Source organism: Python bivittatus, unplaced genomic scaffold, assembly GCF_059951505.1.
Source record: "Python bivittatus isolate LINGU-HERP-01145 unplaced genomic scaffold, Pbiv_v1 ctg000660_np1212, whole genome shotgun sequence".
NCBI lineage: Eukaryota > Metazoa > Chordata > Lepidosauria > Squamata > Pythonidae > Python > Python bivittatus.
The window spans coordinates 1,998,145-2,020,295 of NW_028277092.1; the positions used below are offsets into that span (position 1 = coordinate 1,998,145).

Here is a 22,151-nt window from a genome sequence, read left to right on the forward strand (position 1 = left end):
CTGCAGCCTACAGACAATAAATCGCTTGGCTTCTGGTCACCCTCAGAATCAATGGCCTGGGTTGGTGTTAACATGTCGGCACGTGGGGGCCATTCAGACATCCCGCTTAGGACGCAGCTGCTTCACAGCTCGTGCTTGACAACCGCAAGTTGTCCACTAAAGAACCAAACCAGATTTTAAATTCACAAACTTGTTTCTGCAAGAAAAAGAAAAAGAAGAAATTCCAGAGAGGACTAAATGTGAGAACTTGTTAGCCAAGGTGTATACAATCTGCTAACAGTAACAGAAATGAAATGCACTGTGACACTGACGTACATGTTGTAGAAAATTTATATAAACCCAGAAGGTTTAACTGGGTCTTCCTTAACCTGGAGTCCTTGCAGAACTTCCAGGCACACTGCAATCCCTGGGATCACGTGTTGGATTAAGACATGGTTGTTTTTATTGCAATGTGTTAAAAAAAATTTTTTAGTTTTTATTAATGAAATATAACTACAACACAAAAATACACTTGTACATTTACTGTACAACTGTGATTGTACAGTAAAAAGAACCATTCTATATATATTTAACAACTGTACTACCTATATGTAATAATTAAAATAATTAATTAACTGGATGTAAACTACATAAAAAAGAAAAAGTGAATTAAAAAGAAAAGTGAATTAAAAACCAGACTCTGTTGTTTTGCATAAGCATCTCCCCAGTGGCAGTTCCACGCTGGGTCCTCGACTCACAACCACTGATCTACATTATATAAAAACATGTCATTCTATCTTCTCATTTTCAGAATGTACTGTAAAGATATTTCAAAAACTAATGACACATCTTGAATCCATTCTTTAACATGAGGATTGTTGTTGTTGTTCAGTCGTTAAGTCGTGTCCGACTCTTCGTGACCCCATGAACCATATTGCACCAGGCCTTCCTGTCCTTCACTGCCTCCCTGAGTTTGCTCAGTTTCATGCTCATTGCTTCAGTGATGCTCTCTAACCATCTCATCCTCTGCCGTCCCCTTCTCCTTTTGCCTTCAATCTTTCCCAGCATCAGGGTCTTCTCCAAAGAGATCTCTCTTCGCATTAGGTGACCAAAGTATCTGAGCTTGAGCTTCATTATCGATCCTTCCAATGAGCAATCAGGGTTGATTTCCTTTAAGATTGACTGGTTTGACCTCCTAGCAGTCCAGGGGACTCTTAAGAGTCTTCTCCAGCACCACAGTTCAAAGGCATCAATTCTTCGGCGCTCAGCCTTCTTTATGGTCCAGCTCTCACAGCCATACATTACTACTGGAAAAACCATAGCTTTGACTATGCGGATCTTTGTCGGCAAGGTGACGTCTGCTTTTTAATATGCTATCTAGGCTTGCCATAGCTTTCCTCCCAAGGAGCAAGCGTCTTTTAATTTCATGGCTGCAGTCCCTGTCTGCGGTGATCTTGGAGCCCAAATAAATGAAGTCTGTTACTGCTTCCATTTCTACCCCTTCTGTTTGCCAGGAATTGATGGGTCCAGATGCCATGATCTTAGTTTTTTTAATGTTGAGTTTCAAGCCAGCTTTTGCACTCTCCTCTTTCACCCTCATCAAGAGGCTCTTTAGTTCTTCTTCACTTTCTGCCATTAGGGTGGTATCGTCCGCATATCTGAGGTTATTGATGATTCTCCCTGCAATCTTAATTCCGGCTTGTGATTCTTCCAGCCTGGCATTTCTCATGAACATGAGGATACTGTGCCATAAATGAATCAAATAGTTTGGCATTGCTGGAAAATCCCAAAATACCTGCGGAAAAAACTAACCAGAGTAGAACAAATACAAATACAACTAGGAGAGTTGTATTTCTATTTTGAATTAAAATCAACTATTAAAAGGATTAAAATCTGCTTCACAGGTGGCTGGCTAAGCTGAGACAAGGCAGCTTTCAATAATTAAACTGCAAATATAAACTGTGCTACGTGGGGCTACCCTTGAAAAGTATCTGGAAGCTGCAGCTGGTGCAGAATGCAGTGGTGCGGGCAGTTTTGGGGGCCCTTAGGGCTGCATATGTAATACCTCTACTGCGCGAGCTGCATTGGGTGCCGGTTTGCTTCCGGGTCCAATTCAGGGTGTCGGTTATGACCTTTAAAGCCCTTCGTGGCACGGACCAGGTTACCTGAGCAACCATCTTGTCCCGGTTACATCGGCCCATCCCACTGAGTCTGGCAGGAGGGGCACGTTGCGGACCCTCCCGGCTGGAGATTTTCGACTGGTGGGGTCTAGGAGGGGAGCCTTTTCTGCCGTTGCCCCCGCCCGGTGGGATATCTTGCCCCCTGAGGTGAGATCGGCCCCCACTCTGCTGGCCTTCCGGAAGAGCGTTAAGACCTGGCTCTGCCAACTGGCATGGGGACCCAATGGGGGTGACTGGTGCCTTAAGGATGCTCTCTCCATCTTTTAACTTTGTTTTGTAGTTTTTAAACTGTATTTATTTATTTATTTATTTATTTATTTATTTATTTATTTATCAAAGTAATCACCGCCCATCTTGTTTTATGCTTATTTGTGAACTGCCTAGAGTCACTTATATAGTGAGATGGGCGGCACATAAATTTGATCTATAAATAAATAAATAAATAAATAACTGTATAAACATAACTTGGCATCTAATCTTACCTGCTGTTGATCCTCTGGAGGGACTGCACAATTCTGGAGATCCTTCCATGCCATTGTCCCACCGCTCTTCTTTTCACACAGCGTGTTCACCAGCTCCAACATGAGGTAGAAGTTCTCTGAAACCAACTGGATTGGAAAAGAGCCCACACGATGTTTAGGAATTTGCAGAGTAACACAGGGAAAAACAAACCCAAAATATGTTCAGCATCACTGATTGCAATTTGGGCATTCATTCATTCATTCATTCAGTATGACCCTCTCACCATGTGGCTGTGGGCTGCCTACAGATGGTTAAGAAACATTTGTTGTTGTTGTTCAGTCGTTAAGTCGTGTCCGACTCTTTGTGACCCCATGAACCATATTGCGCCAGGCCTTCCTGTCCTTCACTGCCTCCCTGAGTTTGCTCAGTTTCATGCTCATTGCTTCAGTGATGCTCTCTAACCATCTCATCCTCTGCCGTCCCCTTCTCCTTTTGCCTTCAATCTTTCCCAGCATCAGGGTCTTTTCCAAAGACTCCTCTCTTCGCATTAGGTGACCAAAGTATCTGAGCTTGAGCTTCATTATCAATCCTTCCAATGAGCAGTCAGGGTTGATTTCCTTTAAGATTGACTGGTTTGACCTCCTAGCAGTCCAGGGGACTCTTAGTCTTCTCCAGCACCACAGTTCAAAGGCATCAATTCTTCGGCGCTCAGCCTTCTTTATGGTCCAGCTCTCACAGCCATACATTACTACTGGAAAAACCATAGCTTTGACTATGCGGATCTTTGTCGGCAAGGTGACATCTCTGCTTTTTAATATGCTATCTAGGTTTGCCATAGCTTTCCTCCCAAGGAGCAAGCGTCTTTTAATTTCATGGCTGCAGTCCCTGTCTGCGGTGATCTTGGAGCCCAAATAAATGAAGTCTGTTACTGCTTCCATTTCTACCCCTTCTGTTTGCCAGGAATTGATGGGTCCAGGTGCCATGATCTTAGTTTTTTTAATGTTGAGTTTCAAGCCAGCTTTCGCACTCTCCTCCTTCACCCTCATCAAGAGGCCCTTTAGTTCTTCTTCACTTTCTGCCATTAGGGTGGTATCGTCTGCATATCTGAGGTTATTGATGATTCTCCCTGCAGTCTTAATTCCGGCTTGTGATTCTTCCAGCCTGGCATTTCTCATGATGTACTCTGCATATAGGTTAAATAAGCAGGGTGACAGTATACAGCCTTGTTGTACTCCTTTCCCTATTTTGAACCAATCGGTTGTTCCATGACTGCTTCTGACTGTTGCTTCTTGGCCTGCATACAGATTTCTCAGGAAACAGGTAAGGTGGTCTGGTACTCCCATCTCTTTAAGAATTTGCCACAGTTGTTGTGATCCACACAATCGAAGGCTTTTGCATAGTCAATGAAGCAGAAGTAGATGTTTTTCTGGAACTCTCGTGCTTTCTCCATGATCCAGCGAATGTTGGCGATTTGATCTCTAGTTCCTCTGCCTCTTCGAAACCCAGCTTGTACATCTGGTAGTTCTCGGTTCATGTACTGCTGAAGCCTAGCTTGTAGGATTTTGAGCATAACCTTGCTAGCATGTGAAATGAGTGCAATTGTGCGATAGTTTGAGCATTCTTTGGCATTGCCCTTCTTTGGAATTGGAACGTAAACTGACCTTTTCCAATCCCGTGGCCACTGTTGCGTTTTCCAAACTTACTGGCATATTGAGTGCAGCACTTTAACAGCATCATCTTTTAGTATTTTAAATAACTCAGCTGGAATACTGTCATCTCCACTAGCTTTGTTGTTAGCAATGCTTCCTAAGGCCCACTTGACTTCACTCTCTAGGATGTCTGGCTCAAGGTCGTGATCACACCAGGATGGACATCAGGGACATTAAGATCTTTCTGGTATAGTTCTTCTGTGTATTCTTGCCACCTCTTCTTAATCTCTTCTGCTTCTGTTAGGTCCCTGCTTTTTTTGTCCTTTATCATGCCCATCTTTGCACTAAACGTTCTTTTGATATCTCCAGTTTTCTTGTAGAGATCTCTGGTCTTCCCCATTCTATTGTTTTCCTTGATTTTTTTGCACTGTTCATTTAAGAAGGCCTTCTTATCTCTCCTTGCTATTCTCTGGAAATCTGCATTCAGTTGCTTATATCTTTCCCTTTCACCCTTGCTTTTCACATTCCTTCTTTCCACAGCTATTTCTAATGTCTCATCAGACAGCCATTTTGCTTTCTTGCATTTCTTTTTCCTTGGGATGGTTTTAGTTGCTGCCTCCTGTACAATGTTACAGACCTCCGTCCATAGTTCTTCAGGCACTCTGTCTACCAAATCTAATCCTCTAAATCTATTCATCACCTTCACTGTGTACTCACAAGGAATATGATCTAAGTCATACCTGAGTGGTCTAGTGGTTTTCCCTACATTCTTCAACTGAAGCCTAAATTTTGCAGTAAGAAGCTCATGATCTGAGCCACAGTCAGCTCCTGGTCTTGTTTTTGCTGTCTGTATAGAGCTTCTCCATCTTTGGCTGCAAAGTATGTAATCAATCTGGTTTCGGTATTGACCATCTGGTGATGTCCATGTGTAGAGTCATCTCTTGTGTTGTTGGAAAAGAGTGTTTGCTGTGACTAGCTTGTTCTCTTGACAGAACTCTATTAGCCTTTGCCCTGCTTCATTTTGTACTCCAAGGCCAAACTTGCCTGTTATTCCGATTACTCCTTGACTTCCTACTTTAGCATTCCAATCCCCTATGATGAAAAGGACATCGTTTTTTGGTGCTAGTTCTAGAAGGTGTTGTAGGTCTTCATAGAAGCGGTCAACTTCAGCTTCTTCAGCATCAGTGGTTGGGGCATAGACTTGGATTACTGTGATGTTGAATGGTTTGCCTTGGATACGCACTGAGATCATTCTGTCGTTTTTGAGGTTGTACCCCATTACTGCCTTTCCCACTCTCTTATTGACTATGAGTGCAACTCCATTTCTTCTAAGGGTTTCTTGCCCACAGTAGTAGATATAATGGTCACCCGAATTAAATTCACCCATTCCCGTCCATTTCAGTTCGCTGATTCCCAAGATGTCGACGTTCAGTCTTGTCATCTCATGTTTGACCACATCCAGCTTGCCTTGGTTCATAGATCTTACATTCCAGGTACCTATACAATATTGTTCTTTACAGCATCAGACCTTCTTTTTGCTTCCAGATACATCCGCAGCTGAGCGTCCTTTCGGCTTTGGCCCAGCCGCTTCACTCTTTCTGGAGCTACTTGGAATTGCCCTCCGCTCTTCCCCAGTAGCATATTGGACACCTTCCGACCTGAGGGGCTCATCTTCCAGTGTCATATCTTTTAGCCTTTTGACATTGTCCATGGGGTTTTCTTGGCAAGGACACTGGACTGGGTTGCCATTTCCTTCTCCAGTGGACCACATTTTGTCAGAACTCTCTGTCATGACCTGTCCATCTTGGGTGGCCCTGCACGGTATAGCTCATGGCTTCACTGAGTTACGCAAGCCCCTTCGCCACGACAAGGCAGTGATCCATGAAGGAGTAAGAAACATTAAGCAACAGAAATAATTAAAACACATCACTCTTGAGATGATAGCGATTGGGAGGGGCCGCTGTGCTGGGAGGGTTCGCCTCCTTTCTCTGCGTTCGGCTCGCTTGGTGCTTGACGGGAGGGCAGAAGTCACTTGTGGGTGACTCGGGGTTTGAGGCTTTCGTCCCTTTGTTCAGCATCTACATGAAGCCGCTGGGTGAGACCATCTGTTAGCTTGAGATCTGGTACCCTCAGTGTGCTGATGATACCCAGTTGCACCTCTCAGCCCTGGGTGGTCCAAGTGATGCTCCTGATGCCTCTGTGTCTGGAGGCTGTGAGGATCTAGATGGGGAGGAACAGATTTAGGCTCAGCCCTAGCAAGACTGAGGGCTGTGAGTATTTGGGCCTCTCAACCCCAGAAATTTTCCATCTCGGTGGGAAGCACAGTCTGAGTGTTTCTGGGACTCCCAGCTCCTGCTAAAAGAACAGGTAGCAGCTGTGTCCACCTCACAAGTGGACTACTGCAACATGTGCTATGTGGGCCTCTCCTTGAAGACCTCTTGGAAGCTGCAGCTGGTCCAAACTGCAGCAGCATGGCAGTAATAGACATGGCTTGGTACGAGCATGTGACATTGCTGTCTGCACGCTGCACTGGTGGCCAGTTGGCTTCTGGGTGCAATTCAAGGTGCTAATTACCACCTCTAAGCCCCTCATGGCCCAGGACTTGGTTACTTGGGGATCACCCGTCTGAGCGGTTCTACACATCCTGCGTGATCAGGCAGAGTGGGCACATTCGGGTTTCTTCAGCTGAACAGTGCCACCTACTGGCACCAGGACACCCACCTTTTCTGCCACAGCACCTGCCTCTAGAACAGTGTCCCCTGGACATTCACTTGGCTCCCACCCTGGTGGTGGTCAAGAAGTCTCTGAAAACCTGGCTGTTCCCAGGCCCTGGGGTAGGATAGGTACCAAGCCCCAAGAGAATCTTATTTGTTTGAGGAACTGGTCTTTTCTCGACATACCTAGTGCGGTTCTCTTTCTTACTATGGTTTTATTATCGTTCTGTGCAAATGTTTGGTGGCCTCTGAATCTAATATGTTAATAAACAAGATCACATTCAGACACACATAACATCCTGGCCCAGAGCCTGGGGGAAGAACAGATCTTCAAGGCTTTCCTAAAGGCCAGCGGGGTTGGGGTTGTCTGAATTTTGGAATTTTTGGAACGCTATTCCAAAAAGCAGGTGTGGCCCTGGAGAAAGATCTGAGTTCCAAATGCTGCCGATGCTGCTCAGTTGTAACGGGCTGTGAGAATAACCTTGAGAGACGGGAGGAGGAACCGCAGCCCAGACAAGGGTCTGAGAAGGGAAATCTGAGAAGCAGGAAGGGGGGTGGAGAGAGCATCTCCGAGGGGACCCTCCCTAGTTTGCTGGAAGGTAAAGCCAGGGGAGGGGAGTTGCCAGATTTTGTTACTGTAACCCCACAATAAAGGTATTTATCAGTGTTCATGGTTTTGGTTCCCTGGCCTGGACTGCCTTGAGGGCACCCGGAGCACGCCAACCCTCTCAGATCTGGTCAGAGGAGCAGAGAGAACTGGAGGCAGAGGACCCCACCCATAGCAGGCCCTGTGCCGCAAAGGGCTTTGTAGGTGACCAGCAGCATCTTGAATTGCACCTGGAAGTCCCCGCCGATCAGGGCCACCCACACAGTGGTGGTGTTGCACGAGTATAATAAGGCGCGCCCATAACTTTCTCTGTGGCTGTGTTCCGCCTCAACATTAACAAGCGAATCAAGCCAGCGCCAGGTTTTCTGCATCGTACATGTGAGAAGGCAGGGAGAAGTGAGGGCCTCAAACGAACCATGTTTGCTAGGGGAGAGCGCTGTGCACCATGGGGCAGCCTTGGGGGGGTGGCAGGAGGGAGGATGGGCAGAAGGCACACTCGCACCAGAGTGGAGAGGGGCGGCAGGAGGGAGGAAAGACTGCAGGCAAGAGGCACGTTCGCTCCAGAGTGAAGAGAAACGGCAGGGGGCGGCTGTCGGGTCAAGTGGGGATTGGAATGTGTATTGCGCTGATTGAATTCGGAAAGTGGAATGTCTGCGGTTTTGCGGTTAATTAGCAGCGCTCCGGGGCGGTAAAAAAGGTGAGATTGTGAGCCAAGCCCTCGTAGGAGGGGAAGGACAGATAGGGGGTATAAAAACCTGTCAGACCTTGCTTCGGGGTTCCTCCATTGCTGCGGGAGGGACCCACCTTTGCAAACGTGCCCAATAAAAACTTCTGTCTACTGGACAACCGAACCCGTGTCTGTCGTTTTCTGACAAAATTGGCGAGCCAGGCAGGAGTCCTCGACGTGGACCGGACTGTGGGGAACCGGTGAGTAATCGGCCGTAACACCCCGTTGAGGTGTCTCCCGTTTTCCCCGGAGTCGGGTCCAGGACGGGACTCCAATCGCCAGTCAGACAGAAGTAAAGAGGAAGTCGGCCGACGAGGGGACCTCTGGGAGGTCTGGTGAGTACAACCTACCCATAATCTCGGGGAGATTAGCGTGGTTACGAGGCGTTGGACGCCGCAAGGGGACAGAAGAGTCCGGGACCTTCTGTAAGGTGGGAAACGTAGTCAGGAAGGATGGGTAAGGCGCAGAGTAAGAGTGTAAGGCCAGGGGCCAGTGGGAAAAACGCAGTAGGGGGAATCCCCACGGATTCTCCATTAGGACAATTGTTGCAACAATGGGAGACACCCTGGTTGTGTCCATTCACCAGGGGTCTGGAAAAACCGACCATGATAACTTTGTGCACTAAAGAATGGCCAAAATATCCACTAGTGGACCCCGAATTCCCCTACCATTGGGATACTCTTGGAATCCCCAGTAATTACTGGGTGACCCAACTAAAAAACTACATTGTGGAGCATAAAATGTTAACACAGGAACCCTATGTGGAAGTCTGGTTCCATGTTCATTGGGAGGGGCCTCGACCCAAGTTAGCCAAAATTTTTGTCCAAAAAGAACAGGAGGATGAGGAGGACCTCTGGCTGACTGGACCTCAATGGGGGCCGCCACCTCCTCCTCCTCCTCCTCTTCCTACCGCTCCCCCTCCGGCGCCCCCACCCTATCCCGGGCTGCGGAAAGAGCTGGACCAGCTGAACCAAGACATTCAGAACTTGCCCTTTATTCTAAGTTCGGCCAGTGCCTTCCCCGTCCGGGAAGTCCCGAACGGAACGAACGCACAGGGGGTGACCGTCACCAGTTACGTAACGGTTCCCATCAAACCCAGTGAGTTGAGGGAATTAAAAAAATTCCCTCCCTCGTATGCAAGAGAACGCCCATACCGCCACCGAACAATTGGAACTTTTTCTCGGCCCGGTGGAATATTCCTGGGGGAACTGAATTACATTTTAGCCCACCTCTATACGCCAGAAGAGAGGGGCCAGATTCGGCGAGCTGCGCTCGGGGCTTGGGAGCGAAGGAATGCAAATGTCCCAAATGCCCCGGCCGCGAATACTAAATTCCCTCTGGCAGACCCAAATTGGGATCCCAATAATGCTGAACATCGGGAGAACATGAGAGGAGTTTCCCCCTGTACGACTAGGGGGGTCATGGTTTCCCAACCGGGACCCACAGGGAACCCTTGGTAAACATCACGGTGGGTCCCACCGGTGAGGAACAGCAGTTCCTCGTGGACACCGGAGCCTCTCGAACATCGCTGTGCCAACCGGGACCCACGGGATTGCGAAATCCCGGGGCGCGTCGGTATCGGTGATGGGGGTGGGAGGCTCTCCGGTCAAGGCAAACGTACTGGAGGAAGTGAGACTGGAGTGGAATGGGAAGGAGGTAACTGCAGATGTGTTACTGATCCCACAGGCGAGAGTGAACCTGCTGGAAAGGGATCTAATGGGTAGTCTAGGAATGGAGTTGTGGAATGTGGAACAGGCAGAAAGGATGTGTTTGTTGCGGGAGGCGGACGTGGAGGTAGTGAACCCTGAGGTATGGGCAGGGGAGGGGGGGCGGGTCGGTTTCGCATCGCCCCAGTTAGCATCCCCTTGAAACCAGGGGTGACGGGTTTGCGGCAAGCCCAATACCCGCTGTCCCGGGATGGGAGGCGTGGGCTGAAGCAACAACTGAGATGGACGGTGCTGCCCCAGAGGTACACCGAGAGCCCCTCTTGTTTGGACAGGCATTGGAAGAGAAACTCCAGGGGTTCCGGGCCCCTGGGGGTTCTCGGGTGCTGCAGTATGTGGATGATTTGTTGGTGTCTGGAGAGAAGGAAGTAAAGGTGAGAGAAGATTCAGTGGCTTTATTGAACTGGTTGGCTGAGGAAGGATTGAAGGTGTCAAAAGGGAAGGTCCAATTTGTGGAAAGGGAGGTCAAGTATTTAGGACATGTACTCCGGAAGGGCGAGAAGTTGATTGATCCTTCTCGGATACAGGGGATAATGCAGTTGAAGCCCCCTCATACTAAAACGGAGGTGCGGCGGTTTCTGGGTCTAGTAGGATATTGCAGGCTATGGATAGATGAGTACATGAGCAAGGCTCAGTTTCTGTATGAGAAGTTGAAAGGATCATCTGACAGGGTAGAATGGACAGACGGGGACACAGAGAAGTGGGGGGAATTATGAAGGAGCCTGATGACGGCCCCGGCTCTGGCTCTACCGAACTTGGCCCCCCCTTTCACCTATACGTTACAGCCCATGGGGGAACTGCCATTGGAGTGCTGACTCAGAGACGGGCTGGGAAATATCAACCAGTGGCCTTCCTGAGCAAAGCCCTAGAACCAGTGGTGAGGGGATGGCCGACTTGTGTGCAGGCAGTGGCTGCCGCTGCTGTGCTAATGACAGAAGGGAAAAAACTCACTTTTGGGAGCCCCATGTTTGTCCATTCACCCCATCAGATCTTAAGTGTGCTTAGTCATCAGGCGGCTGCTTGGATGACAGAAGGAAGGATGTTGAAATATGAGACAGTTCTCCGGATAAGTCCTGATGTGGTGGTAGGAACAGACAGGAATTTGAACGCAGCGGAGTTTCTTGCGGGGGAGCGGAAAGAATGGGAGCCGGCGGAGCACGAGTGCTCCACCCTGTTGCAGCTGCAAACAAAGACCCGGGAGGACCTGCAGGAGGTCCCGCTGGAGGAGGGTGAGGTCTGGTTTGTGGATGGGTCTAGCCGAGTAGAGCAGGGACAAAGGAAGTCAGGATATGCGATAGTGACGGCGGAGGGAGAGACAGTAGAGAAGGGGGCACTACCAGCGGACTGGTCGGCTCAGCTGTGTGAAGTGCACGCTTTGAAACGGGCACTAGAGTTGGGAAAGGGAGTGTCCCTCACCGTCTACACAGACTCGCGATACGCCTGGGGAGTAGTGCACACTTTCAGGAAAATTTGGCTGGAACGGGGTTTACTCACAGCTGCTGGAAAGGGAAGGTTGCAGGGAGGAAGCAGGTCATTGGGTTACAATTGAGGGGACCCAGTAGTGAGCCGTGCTGACATGAGGGGGATGGTGGAGAAACTGCACGAAGGGTCTCACTGGGGGGTGCAGGCTTTGGTAGACACTGTAAAGCCGTGGTACTGGAGCCTGGGGGTTCGATGGGAACTCCACACCCCTTGGCATCCTGACTCCAGTGGGAAAGTGGAAAGGGCCAACGGGGTGTTGAAGCAACATCTCACCAAACTGGGATTGGAAACAGGGCTATCTTGGACAAAGACACTTCCGGTTGCCCTGCTTCGAATGCGGACAGCCCCTCGCAAGGATGTGGGGGTCTCCCCGTTCGAGTTGATGATGGGAAGACCTTTCCTGGCTCCAATGGGAGAGCCTATCCCCGAGCTAAAGGATGCCTTCCTAAGAAAGTATCTCTTGGTACTGTCACAATCTCTCTTGTCTCTAAGAAAACAGGGACTCCTTGCTCAACGGCCCCCTTGCTGAAAGACCAACACCCCCACAAGCCAGAGGATTGGGTCCTGATAAAGAAGGATGAGAAGCTGAAACCATCTTGGGAGGGACCATACCAAGTTCTCCTGACAACTGAATCGGCGGTTCGGACCCGACAGGGGGGTTGGACCCACTACCATCGGGTTAAGCGAGCTCCCGACCCCCGACCGTGGACTGCCCAACCGGGAGACGGACTCAAAGTAAAACTTAAAAGGAACTGAACTAAGGCAAGGGAGGAGATGACCAACATGAAGGCTTGCATCCAGGTTATTCTGTTATGTCACTGCTTAGATGCTCTACAGCACAGCTCTAACAACAATTTTTTTGTAGAATTGGCACAGACAGCTTTGAACAGCACAACTTTTTGTGTGGGGCAACTCTTGACTGTGAAGGGTGTCACCTCCACCTGTTTCTTTGGAATGCCCATCAGCTTGGAAGCATTGAAGAATGTTACTCAGATAGCGAATATTGATATCACTGGGGATGATCCCCCGTGGGGGGGGATGTTCTATCATTTTGGGTCTTCTCCCACACCAAGACCCTGGACTAATCAAAGGCAAATGGCTCTAAATCTCTTGGGGATAACCAATGCAACTCAATGTGTATATTTCAACAATACCCAAAACCGTACCCACCCACTGCCCTCAAAAGGTCCTGCTTGTGAGATTTGCCCCGTTCGACAGAGAAACTCTCGTGACACGTGTGGTTCACAAAGAAGGTTTACTCATGCGTAACGTAGTAGTCACAAGCAAAGCCAGGACTGGCTTGGTACAATTGCATCACTTGTTATATTCCCCCCTTCCCGCGCTTTTTCCCGCCTCGTGATCGCGTTGCGGCTGTGGGCTATTAGGCCCCCCAATGTCCCCCCTGATCGTTCATGATGGCAGGGTCGGTCAGAGTCCATTGTCCTTGATTGCCAGTCCCCCTCCGGCTGGGTTGGCCCCTCCCTGCTACGTGCAGACCGCAGGTTCTGTGCTGCGTTGCGATCTTGTTTCGCTGCCCTGCGGCCCTGTTCCTTGCTTGCTCGCGCCGTTATCAGTTCGTAATTAAAAGCTTCCGCTGCGGTTTTCCTGTTTAGCTGGCCGCAGGTGGCTCGTTAATTAGCGGCGCTTTCGGTTCCTCTTTTCCCCGCTAGCTACCGCCGGTGGATTCCGCGTGGTCTGGTTGCGAGCTTCCCTGCAGCCCCGTGCTTCCCTGAAACCTCGTGCTGACCGAACCTGACATGCCGCCCCCCTGACGACAACTCCCCCCCTCGGTCCTATTTCGGCTTCCCGGGGTATTTCCTGTAAAAGTCCCGCACTAGGTCCGGCGCCCTTATGTGGGTTTTACTCACCCATTCGCTGTGGGACTTGGGGAAATGTTTCCATTGCACTAGGAGCTGGGTCTGCCCCTTGTGCCTCCGGGCGTCCAGTATCCGGTTGATTTCGAAATGCTGCTCCCCCCCGACCATGATGGGTGGTGGTACTCCCTCCGCCTTGTGCCAGGCATTCCCCGGCTGGTGCAACTTTAGCAGGCTGCAATGGAACACCGGGTGGATCTTCCCGAGGCTTTTCGGGAGCGTCAGCCTGACGGTCACCGGATTGATGATCTCCGAAATGGGGAACGGCCCCACAAACCTCGGGCTGAGTTTTTTCGATGCCTGGTGCGTCTTTAGGTTTTTGGTTGACAGATACACCTGGTCCCCCACTTTCCACTTTTCCTCGGGGAGCCTCTTGCGGTCCGCGTGCTTCTTGTAGTCGGCTTTGGCTCTTTGCAATGCCGCGTGCGCCGCTCGCCGGGTCTCGTCGATTTGGGCGAACCAGGTGTCCAGGGAGTTGATCTGGGATTCCGGCTGAGGCAGCTCCGGCATGGGGACGAATTCTCTCCCGGTGGCTACTTTGAACGGAGAGAACCCGGTGCTCTTGTGGACGGCGTTGTTGTATGCCACCTCCGCGAATGGTAGTAGCTCCGCCCAATCGTCCTGTTGGTGCCCCACGTAGCAGCGCAGGTACTGTTCGAGCCCCCCGTTCAGGCGTTCCGTGGCTCCATCCGTCTGCGGGTGCGCCGCGGAGGATAGGGCTTGTTTCGTCCCCACCCGCTTCAGGAACTCCCGCCAGAACCGCGCGATGAAGTTGCCGCCCCGATCGCTGACGATACGTCGAGGTGCGCCGTGGAGTCGGTAGACATGTTGCACGAACAGTTTCGCCAGCCCCTCGGCCGTGGGGACTCGCCGGCACGCTACAAAGTGCGCTTGTTTGGAGAATAAGTCCGTGACCACCCAAATGGCGGTCTTCCCCTTACTCTCCGGGAGCTCCACTATGAAGTCCATGGCGACCTCTTGCCAAGGGCCGTCGGGTTCCGCTACCGGCTGGAGTAGGCCTCTAGGTTTGCCTTTGGCTCCTTTCGCTGTTGCGCACACCGGGCAACCCCCCGAGTACGCCTCCACGTCCTTCCGGAGCGTGGGCCACCAAAACTGCCGCCGGATTAAATGGAGTGTCTTTACGAAGCCGTAATGCCCCGCGCTCCGGCTGTCGTGGGCTCTCTCCATGACCTCCCGTCGGCAACCCTCGGGCACGTACAGCTTTCCTTCGTGCCACCACAACCCCTCTTGGCCGGTTAGCGCCTCTCGGTTCTGCTTGAGCCAACCGTCCCGCTCCGCTGCCTCCGCGAACCCTTGCCTTACTTCAGACGCCGCGTCCCGTCGCTCCCCCTTGGTCTGGCTTCGGGTCACCGCCTTTGTAGCCAGCCTGCTGGCGGGGATGACGGAGTCCACGATCTCCTCCCGTAGGCTGGCGTGCTGGGGCATGCGAGACAGTCCATCCGCTAAGAAGTTGCGCTTCCCGGGGATGTGTTTCAGTGTGAACCTGAACCTCCCGAAGTATTGGGACCACCGTGCCTGTTTGGGGGATAGCTTACGCGGGGTCTTCAGGGCCTCGAGGTTCTTATGGTCCGTCCACACCTCGAACGGTTCAGTTGCCACCGCCAGTAGATGCCTCCACGTGGCCAGCGCCCACTTGACCGCGTACGCCTCTTTCTCCCACACCATCCACCTCCTCTCCGTCTCGGTGAATTTGCGGGAGGCGTAGGCGCACGGGTGGATGGACCCCTCCGGGCTGGGTTGGAGCAGGACTGCTCCCGTTGCCACGTCTGATGCATCCACTTGGATTATAAACCGCCGGTCTGGGTCGGGATGGCGCAGGATCGGCTCCGCGGTGAACCGCTGTTTTAGTTCCTCAAACTACCCCTGGCATTCTGCAGTCCACGCGAGTGCCATGCTGGGCTTGTGGGTTTCCCAGTGCCCTTGGTTTTTAGCAGGTCGGTTAGGGGAAGGGCGATTTGGGCGAAGTTCGGGATGAACTGACGATAGAAGTTCGCAAACCCTAGGAAGCTTTGGAGTTGCCTCCGGGTTCGCGGCGCTTCCCAGCCCAGGACATCCCTTACTTTCGCCGGGTCCATCTCAATTCCCCGGCTGGATATTCGGTAGCCGAGGTAGTCTAGTTGCTCTCGATGGAACTCGCATTTCGAGAGCTTTGCGTACAGCTGTGCCTTCAGCAGTCTCTGGAGCACCGTGCGCACCAGGCTCACGTGCTCCGCCAGGGTCTCGGTGTAGATGAGGATGTCGTCCAGGTAGACCAGGACGCCCCGGTAGAGTAGGTCGTGCAGCACCTCATTAATTAGCTGCATAAATACCCCGGGGCCCCTTTTAATCCGAACGGCATCACAGAAAACTGGTAGCTTCCGAGCGGGGTGTTGAACGCCGTCTTCCACTCATCTTTTGCGCGGATCCTAACTCTGAAGTAGGCTTCGCGCAAGTCCAGTTTTGTGAACACCCTCCCCTTCGACAGATGCGACATCAAGTCCTTCATCAGGGGGAGGGGGTATTTGTACTCCGTGCTGATTGCGTTCAGCCCCCGGTAGTCTACGCACATACGGAGCGAGCCGTCCTTCTTCTCCCGGAATAACACCGGGGCCGCTAATGGTGACTTCGCGGGTTGGATGAATCCCCGTGCTAGGTTCTTGTCTATGAACTCGCGCAGGGCTCCCATCTCCCTCCTCGACAGGGAGTACATTTTTGGCTTAGGCAGGGTCGCTCCTGGCTCTAGCTCGATGGCGCAATCACTGGGCCGGTGTGGTGGGAGCTGGTCAGACTCCTTCTCCCCGAACGCTGCCGCCAGGTCTCGATACTGCCTCGGGATTCCGCCGCCCGTCGGGGGTTCCCCGGGTCCGGCCCCTCGCTTTGCGGTTGCCTCGCCAGTCGCCGCTGCCTCCCTCGCCTCGGGATCGTGGCGGGTCTCCGGGGTCCCGGCGCTGCTGCTGCTGCTGTTGCTGTTGCCGCCCGGGTCTCGGGCCCCATCTGCTCTCGCCCCGTCTCCCGGTGTCCCGGACCCTCCGCTTGTCCGCCGGTGGTTGCGGCTGCCTCCGTCTCCACGGCTCGGTCCCCTCTGCTCTCGCCCTCGCCGGTCTGTCGACCCCGAACCGCACTGCCTCCGCCGTCCAGTCGACTCGTGGGTTCCGCCGCCGCAGCCACGCCAAGCCGAGTACCACCGCGTAGTCGGCCACCGGGACCACCACGAACCTCAGTTCTTCCCGGTGACTCCCGATCGTCATCTGGACCGGCTCGGTGTAATACTGAGCTGGCCCCCCCCCTGCCAGCGTGCCATCTAACTGGCTGAATGAAATGGGCTCCCGGAGGCGCCTCAGCTGTAGCCCGAGCCCCGAGACCACCGCTGGGTGCATCAAGCAGTGGGTGCAGCCCGAGTCCAGTAGCGCCCGTAGCTGCGCCTCCCCTCCGGATCTCACCCCCCGGACATGTATCCTCACCCGGAACGGTGGGCAGTCCTCGTCTCCTATTGGGTCCGCGCGCCTCGACTCCCCTGCTCGCACTGGGACGCCGTTCAGTGCGAGCGCGCCTCGTTTCCCGCCGGCTCCGAGTCCTCTCCGGAGGATGCCGTTTCCGGGGTCGACCACCCCCCGCGTCCTTTCTCGGTCACCGCCGCCACTGCCCCCTTCCGCGGTCGGTCACCGGTCCTTTTCCCGTTCGCACGCGGGGTTTTGACTTCGGGCCGTGGTGGGGCGCCTTCCCGCTCCGTCGGGCACTGCGCCGCTCGGTGGCCTCTGCCTCCGCATCGGAAGCACAGATTCGGGGCTCTGGTCGCCTCTCGCACCCCGGTGGACTGCCGCCGACTGCTCCGCCTTTCCTCGGGGGTCCTCTCCCTCGGCCGGTCCCTCGTCTGGTCCCGTCGTCTTGTGCTCTGTTGGATCTGCCGCCACGCCGATTCCGCCGTTCCGGCCAGCCAGATCCAATCCTTCACTGTGGCCGGGTCGTCCCGCCCCAGTGCCCGTTCCAGGATCTCTGGGTTGAGTCCCCTCTTAAAATACTTCACCTTCAGGGACTCCGGCCAGTCCGCGAGCTTCTCGGCCAACCTCCGGAACTCCAGGGCATATTCCGATACCGATTTGCCCCGCTGCCTGAATTGTAGGATGTCGTCCTCCGCCCGCTTGGCGCTCAATGTGTCCTCGAATCTGTCCCGGAGCGCCTGCATGAAGTCCGGGAAACTCCGTAGTTCCGCCGCATTGGCATCGTACAGCCCGATCACCCAGCTGGCGGCTTGGCCATCTAGCAGCTCGGCCACGTAGGATACCCTGTCCTCGTCTCTAGCGAATAGGTGACCACCCCTCTGCATGAACCCCCTGACGTGCGTCAGAAAGTGCGGCAGCTGTTCGGGGTCCCCTGAGAACTTCCCAGTGATACCTCGAAGTCTCAGGGCGTCTGCCGCCCGTTGGTCCTCCGACCGGGGTGCCGTGGGTGGTGCCGGCGGGGGTGTCGGACCGCCCCCCCTGTCGCTCGCCTCCTCGTTCACCGCCGGTGGCCCCACTCTCTGTAGTAGGGTCTGGAGCATCGCCTCCACGGCGTCTAGGCGTCGCTCGACTCTCTCCTCTAGTCGGGCGAATTTCTCGCTCCACTCACGGTTCCGGAATCCCGAACCCCGGGTCATCGTAACGCCCGAATCGTCTGGTCCTTGATTCACGCCCATCGACCACCGCTCGGATGGAGTGCGCCCGGCCCTGGCCGCTGCCCCGTCGCTCCCGGGCGGCTCCGACCGCCCTTCCGCGAGCCTGGATCCCTCGCGCTCCAGCTGACCCACGGATTCCTCGTCGCTGGTCATGCCTGTATTGAGAAAGAAAACGCTCCTCGGTGGTACCGGGTAGCGCTGACGGTGAGTCCTGGCTTTATGTGAGATTTGCCCCGTTCGACAGAGAAACTCTCGTGACACGTGTGGTTCACAAAGAAGGTTTACTCATGCGTAACGTAGTAGTCACAAGCAAAGCCAGGACTGGCTTGGTACAATTGCATCACTTGTTATATTCCCCCTTCCCGCGCTTTTTCCCGCCTCGTGATCGCGTTGCGGCTGTGGGCTATTAGGCCCCCCAATGTCCCCCTGATCGTTCATGATGGCAGGGTCGGTCAGAGTCCATTGTCCTTGATTGCCAGTCCCCCTCCGGCTGGGTTGGCCCCTCCCTGCTACGTGCAGACCGCAGGTTCTGTGCTGCGTTGCGATCTTGTTTCGCTGCCCTGCGGCCCCGTTCCTTGCTTGCTCGCGCCGTTATCAGTTCGTAATTAAAAGCTTCCGCTGCGGTTTTCCTGTTTAGCTGGCCGCAGGTGGCTCGTTAATTAGCGGCGCTTTCGGTTCCTCTTTTCCCCGCTAGCTACCGCCGGTGGATTCCGCGTGGTCTGGTTGCGAGCTTCCCTGCAGCCCCGTGCTTCCCTGAAACCTCGTGCTGACCGAACCTGACACTGCTTTCACTTGTGGAGGGATCTATAATATCCCTTACGCCTCAACCCCTCTATACCTACCTAAAGGTTTCTTTTTGTTATGTGGACATGAAGCTTACACCTATGTTCCAGCCTATAGTTCAGGGGGCCGTTGTGCCATAGGGCGCCTGACCTCTCTATATGCCCTGCCTCCAATACAAGCGCACCCATCAAAAGAAAAAAGAAAAAGGGAGCTGCCATCTGATTGTGAGAGTGATGTGACACTCTTGTCCGAAACAGAAGCCATGGCTCTGGCCCTCTCCTTAGTAGGGGTTCCTGCACTAAGTGGAAGAACTTATCTGGACCTAAGGAAGGTGGCCTGCCTCCTGGCTAAAAGTGTCAACCTTACATCCTCTCTCATTGCAGCTCTCACTGAAGAAGTCACTGAGATCAGGAGGGCGGTCATTCAAGATCGGATAGCTATAGACTATCTCCTATTAAGGGCAGGACAAGGCTGTGAATCTTTTCAAGGTCTTTGTTGCTTTAACCTAACCAACAATGAGAATTATATTGAAGCAAAACTAGCCAAGTTGGAGACCTTAGCCTCTCGCATATCCGAGGATCCAGAGGGATGGAATTGGTCGTGGCTCACTAGTTGGTTACCTAACTTTGCTTGGTTAAAACAAACTTTCTGTACTAGCTATTGGCTTCATTGCCTTACTGGTCCTAGTATGTTGCTTAATGCAATGCCTCCCTGCTTGTGGGAATTACCTGTCCCAGTGTGTGAAGCCCCGGGTCCGGGACGAGGGAGCAATCCTGTTAGCCAGGTTTGAGGCCCAACAGAGGTGTGAAAAGAAAAAGGGGGGATTGTGAGAAGGCAGGGAGAAGTGAGGGCCTCAAACGAACCATGTTTGCTAGGAGAGAGCGCTGTGCACCATGGGGCAGCCTTGGGGGGGTGGCAGGAGGGAGGATGGGCAGAAGGCACACTCGCACCAGAGTGAAGAGGGACAGCAGGAGGGAGGAAAGACTGCAGGCAAGAGGCACGATCGCACCAGAGTGAAGAGAAACGGCAGGGGGCGGCTGTCGGGTCAAGTGGGGATTGGAATGTGTATTGCGCTGATTGAATTCGGAAAGTGGAATGTCTGCGGTTTTGCGGTTAATTAGCAGCGCTCCGGGGCGGTAAAAAAGGTGAGATTGTGAGCCAAGCCCTCATAGGAGGGGGAGGACAGATAGGGGGTATAAAAACCTGTCAGACCTTGCTTCGGGGTTCCTCCATTGCTGCGGGAGGGACCCACCTTTGCAAACGTGCCCAATAAAAACTTCTGTCTACTGGACAACCGAACCCGTGTCTGTCGTTTTCTGACATACACAACCTGCGGAAGGTGTGCCCTTTCGGTTCACAATTCACTGGTGCCCCGTTGCGGTTTGAAAACCAGCCACCAGAAATTTCACCGCGCCGGAGGAAATGTCCAGCCACTTTGGTCCTCCTGGGGCCCAATGAAAGGGCCTCCCCCCTCCCCTGAATTTGCCATCCTTTTCTGTACTGCAGAAGAGAATACAGAAGAGCTGATCATTCTGAGGGGGAGGGAAAGCAACTTAGGGACAAAAGGAAGAATGAGAAGACCTCAAAGATGCGCTGACAATGTGAAAGCAAAATGTGGTTGGAGTTACAGTGGAAATAAACTGTCGGAAAAGTGTCAGGTTAGAACCCCGGGCTTTCCCTGTTCCAAAGGAACACGGCTGTCCGGACTGAGATGTAGACACAAGCGATGTTCGAAAGAGACTTCCTGGCTGGGAATTATGGCCTTTCACCTTTGAGGGAAGGGCAACCTGACAGTCCCTTTTTGAGGGCTGGAGCAAACCCTAAACCAGCATTCGGGTGATGCAACAGCTGCCTCCTTGACAAGGCCTCCAGTGTGTGTAACCTGGCAGCCTCCCCTTGTTCATCTTCAGTAACTGTTTTGGGGATTGACTATTTCTGAACAAGGAGGCTCAGTGAAGGGCTGCAACAATCTTCAGGCTGACACCCCTCCCTGCTTGCCCTGAGAATACTGCCTATCCTCCAAAGGTCTGCCCACAGACCCTCCCTCCAAACCCCCCCTAATTGCCTCCATCCCCATGCCTCCACCCCCCCCCCCATTTCCAGAGCCTTTCCTTCCCAGGTCCTTTGGCTGCTCCAAAAGGGCCAATCAGGGCTGCCCACCCCAGCCCTGGACTCTCCCCCACTATACCGGGGCTGTGCCTCCACGATGTGCAGGTCCTTGTAGTAGTAGGCACTGGGGCTGCGCTCGTTGTACTGCTCCACGGCGAAGGCAACGGCTGCCATCACTTGGGGGGCAGGCGCCCGGCAGACTCCTTGGCTGGCAACGCCGAGGGCAGCAGCAGCATCAGGAGGGCGCCAAGGAGGAAGAGCGGTGCTGGGCAAGGCAGCGGGCAGCACGCCATGGGGGCTGGCGAGAGAGAGGCTGGCAGGCACACAAGCAGAGCAAGCAGCCCCGACAGTTGCGCTGACCCAAACCCAGTGCAGCTGCCCCAGATATACAGGAGGCAGACCTGACAGCGAAGCCTGGGAAAGTTTGTAGATAATTATCCTTATTTGCCCAGATATCAAATATGATTTATTAAGTAAATAGAAACATTGGAAGATAAGAGCTGCATTCATAGAAGCTGATGCAAAGAGAGCAAGCAAGCAGCATTTAACCCCCATTGCACCCCATGCACTCTGAGATTAGACTAACCATCCCACATGGTTTACAATCATCCCTGCTCAGGGATGGAAGAGTAAAAGAGAAGGCGAAGCGATCTCGAAAAGGATGACCAGACGCAGGATAACGGCTCATTTCACAAGGCCATCTTCGCCAAAGACCTGACGAGCATTTCACACGTTAGCTGTGTTCACGTGATGTAGCAAGCTGCCAACTCACCAGCCCTATTTTAACGAACATCTGGTCCCCAATTGCACGATTTATAGTTCAATATGTTCCTTGTGGCCTTCAGATTTAAATCCTGCCTCTTTCCGAGAAAGCTGTGTTCATACTTCACATGAAGCCATGCTGTGATTTACTTAGCAATTATTATTTATTTTATTATTATTAGAATAAATAACTCAGGGCAGCAAAAATACCTAATACTCCTTCCTCCTCCTATTTTCCCCACCACAACCACCCTGTGAGGTGGGCTGGGCCGAGAGGGAGGGACCGGCCCAGAGTCCCCCAGCCGGCTTTCCTGCCTCAGGCGGAACTACAACTCCCCCCTCCTGGATTCTAGGCCAGCATCTTAACCACTATACTGTGGTTTATAGCTTAACGTATTGGCTATGTTGAAATTAATTCAACAAACCACAGCTTAGCATGTTATCT

General features: G+C 52.8%; 1 pseudogene; it reads right to left on the reverse strand.

Moving 5' to 3' along the window:
* Positions 1–106: 106 nt before the first annotated feature.
* Positions 107–21,118, reverse strand: LOC148214523 (cystatin pseudogene; annotated as a pseudogene).
* Between the last annotated feature and the right edge of the window lie 1,033 nt (positions 21,119–22,151).